Source organism: Echinops telfairi, unplaced genomic scaffold (assembly GCF_000313985.2).
Source record: "Echinops telfairi isolate 266 unplaced genomic scaffold, ASM31398v2 ScPeMD7_70;HRSCAF=299, whole genome shotgun sequence".
NCBI lineage: Eukaryota > Metazoa > Chordata > Mammalia > Afrosoricida > Tenrecidae > Echinops > Echinops telfairi.
The window spans coordinates 26629684-26633912 of record NW_022103968.1 but is presented as its reverse complement, the minus strand read 5'-3'; the positions used below and the strand labels follow the sequence as shown (position 1 = coordinate 26633912).

Below are 4229 nucleotides of genomic sequence, written 5' to 3'. Positions count from 1 at the left end.
TAAACCGCATTTCCATTATAGCACCCCCTAGTACTCACATCACGCTCTTTGCAATTGCTTTCGTCCCCACTGGGCATCAGTAGTCATCCATGGAATATACAAGATGTACCAATCAAAGGGTGAAATATGAATGCCCAGGTAGTAACGTGTTATTTCAAGCTGAAAAACACCGGTGGAGACCTGCAAAGGGCCTGCCAGTAAACAGTACAACAGACAAAATGATTTCCCTCTGCCTTATAGGTATTGGTTTGGTGTGTCACCGAAAGTTGTTCCTTTATTTCTGAAACATTTACTTTGTACAAACTTTACGTCTTACAAAAGTATTAGGCTTGAGTCTGTCTCCTAACTATAAGATGCTTGCAGTTTTTCTGATTCAAGCTTTCTTTAGAAACAAAAAGTCCTATAATACAGAACAGTAGAGAAATGTTTCTTTGACAAAACAAAAGCATTTGTGACATTTTACACTTAATAAAACTTAGCAACCGAGTTTATGTTCACATGTTTAGTTAATAGTTAAGAGGCACATTACACAAGAAAGCTTCAAAAAGTTTGTGCGAAAATGGACTGAAAAGACAATGGAATTTTCCCTGGAGCTTTTTGAAGTCCCCTCGTACAGTCAGAAAAGTACAATAGACATGCAGATGCTTTAACCCTTGATTAAGGAGATATCCGATCTAATTTCTTGTCATTTTTGAGGAAGATATTCCATTTGTTAATTTAAATTTGACTGATACATAATTTAAGTTTTACTGGAACCTAATCCACATATCATACAATTCAATCATTCAATCATATCAAGCAGTTGTATAAACATCACCAGAATCAATTTTAGGGCATTTTCTTCTTTCTTGTACTCCTTGTTATTAACTCCCCATTTCCCTACAGCTCCCCTGCCCACACCCCAAGACACCATTCACCCAGTTACTGTCACTATAGTTTCATCCGTCTTGGACTGCATATACTGGAAAACATACAAAATCAAAGAAACCAAGAAGCTAACAAAAATAAAATAGAGAAAAACCCCAATCGAAAAGAAATCAGAGTGGGGAGGGAAGGGAAAGAAGAAGAGCTGATACCAAGGGCTTGAGTAGAAAAAATGTCTTGGAAATGCTCATGGCAAGTGTGCTTAACACAACTGAATGATGGGTTGTCATAAGATTTGTAAGAGCCCCCCAATAAAATGATAAAGAAGAAAAATTGAGAAAAATCAGAAAACATTTAAAAACTAGAGTGCAACCTTAAAATGGGTCATGAGGGAGCTCACATTCTAAAGTGTTATAACCCAGCTACATCTGTCACAATCTTCTTTCCAGTGCACTCTGCTTGATAGCAAGGATGTTCACATCCCTGGTCTGTGGTCAGCAGATTCCAGGAGGTTTGATCAATGTGTGCACGTGGAATTTGGGCTTCGACTGTCATCCCAAAGCTTTCTGCAAACAGGTGTTCACAATTTCTTTTTGCTTAATATCTTAAACACTTCCATTATCTTCTTTTTTGTAGAATCTTTGAGCTGCTTCTCACTCCTCTTTCCTCCTCTCAAAATCTTGGCTTGTATCTGTGAATATTCTTGTGATTTTTGATTGGGTGTTTTTATTTAGAGGAACAAAGAGTTTGCTGTTTTGCTACATTGTTCTTCTGGCAGAGGATGGTCAAGGCCGCACTGTTCATTATACAAACGTCTGGTCAAGGTTTGCTTGCTCTTCTGCCAAAGGCCGCCAAACTTGTTCTTCCGGCAAAGGCTGGGGAACGTTCCTGATTTTCTTCCTGAGCCTTTCCTGTGCAGGTGGGCTGGGTACCAGTCTATGAATTGAGATTCCTGAGGTTTGAGCCTTTCTCTCCCTCCAAAGCAATTTCAGGTAACTTTGCTGGATCTTTAACCCTCTCTGGAGCCTTGCCTCTCAGGGATGTTCCCTGCAAAGGCTTTCGGATGGTTAATCGCCCACCTTCTCTCTTTCACTTTCTTATTCTTGACTATGACCAGAGAGATCTCTTTGCCACACATCCCCAGACCCGTGTGCCTGCTGGCTGCAAGCTTCAGTGGTGTCGTGGCAAACACCAGTCAGAGTGTTTCTTTTGACCATCTCAGACTTAACACGTTGTTTTAAATCAAATTTTTATTTACTAATTTTAAAAAATAAACTTTTGTTAGCAACCAAATGTCAATTTTAAAAATAGTTTTACTTAGAAGTTTTCTTTTCAATTATTCACATTTTGGATATAAAAAATTTAAAGTGACAATTTTATATCCAGGTAACATGAAACAGTAACAGGTGTGCAAAACTGAAAAGAAAGATCACAGAAGATAAAAAGGATTGGTGAATCCGTTAAGGTTTTGAAGGTGACAAATCAGGACAGTTCCATTCCACTGAGCCTTTGAATTTACTGGGTAGAAATTATACTAGTACCTTTAGAGCTGAAATTGCTCATAGCAATACAAATAAATAGAATAGAATTGGGTCAAAATTCTGCATCCACTTGGTATAGGCATTGAAACTTGTGTAAAATCTGAAATTGTTGAGTTGACAGACCCTGCTAATAGCAGAAGTATAAATCCCTGTTTTGTGGAATAATTTTTCTTCTCAGAATGTAGATTACTGGTTGGAAGAGGACTATGTGATTGTCAGCACCACAGGGGAGCATTTGAAGAATTGTGTTAATGTTGAGATGGTAAACCATGTTCTGTGGCCAGAATATATTTCTATGGCGCAAAGCTAATGAAAATGATGAGGGAGTAGTTACTATATTCGTCATCAGTCAGTTCATCTGGATCAGTCCTAAATCACTTAATTCTCAATTTGCCGCAGAAGAATTTAGCAATTTGTACAACCTGGATACAACTGATACATATGGAAATAGCTCAATGCACAGAGGTTGTTTGTTGTTGCCATTTTAAAACCAAAGCCCCCCACCCCCCCAAAAAAATAAATAAAACCAAAGCCACAGTTTTAGCTTAACTCATGAATTGAAACCCAAATTAATGAAGACTGAAAAGCTGTCCTTGCTATCGTAACAATGACTGGACTTTCTTTTCAATGAAGAAATGAAGTGTTTGGGTCCCTACAAAATGGAAATTATGGGGTTTCCTTGAATTTGTTAGTTTTAGTAGATTACATCTCAAAATATGGTGATACAGGAAAGGGCATCATCTATGTCTAAAACATCTGAAGAGTTAATAAAGTGTGATCAACTATTATAGTTTGAGATTTCAAGTTGCCTCTAGATTCTAATTGTGATTTTTCTCTTACAGGTCAGTGCTATTCTAAGATAGGTACCTTCAACAGAGGTACCTGTTGATAAATCAGGTTGATAAATCAACCTGTCCAGTGATTTATCACATTTACTAGCTTAAAAAGTCATATTGGTGAAGAAGTTGCCAATCAACTTTACTACATGAAGTTTGCAAAATTGACATTTCTAAGTACATAGGCCAATCCTATGGCAATGCTGCCAATATATCCGGGCATTATAACAACATGCCAACAGAAAGCAAATAATAAACAACAACTAACCACTGAATATTCTTGTAGGACACAGTAGAGTACATTGTTGTCTGGAATCAGTTTGTTTTTCTACTGTTCAATTATTTACCTAATTTTTCCCTGTCTGTACTCACTAGTGGCTCATTCTTAAAACATCTAGGAAAGGTAGTGTTATTAAAATGCCTTTCTAATACAGGCTGGGAAGCTCATGCTGTAGCAATGAGTGCAGTCTTATAACTACACACTCAGAGTCTAGATGCCGTAGACAATGTGCTGAAGACCAGACACAGAAAGGAGAACCCCAAGAGACGCTGAGCACACCACCAACTAAATGCAAACACTCGAGTATGTGTCCATGTGTGTTGGTTCTGTGGAATAATACACTGTAGTATTTTAATCAGAGGAGTCAGGCTGTCTGAGATTCAGAGATAGATTTAAAACAGGTACAGAGTAGTTACGTAATTGGGGAGAAATTTTTGAAAAAACAAAACACATACTACCAAGTACTGATTATCAAGCAAGTAAATGACAAAAATGCTCCAGAAGTATTGAGCGCCAGAGGTCAATTTAGTTTAATCCCATCCTGTCACTGATATTCTTGAATCTTCAATGAAAAGGACAAAAGTGTATGAAGTTCTTTCCAATAGATTTTCTTTAACAACATAGACATACTTGAAAAATGCAGAAGGCATCCAAAAAATTTATTTGTTGTCTGCTCCTGTAAAGATTTACAGCCTCAGAAAACCCTGC

At 37.5% G+C, this 4229-nt stretch overlaps 1 pseudogene; it reads right to left on the bottom strand.

Moving 5' to 3' along the window:
- Positions 1 to 1444: 1444 nt before the first annotated feature.
- The window catches only part of LOC115869983, a 56085-nt pseudogene continuing 53300 nt past the window's right edge, over positions 1445 to 4229 (bottom strand).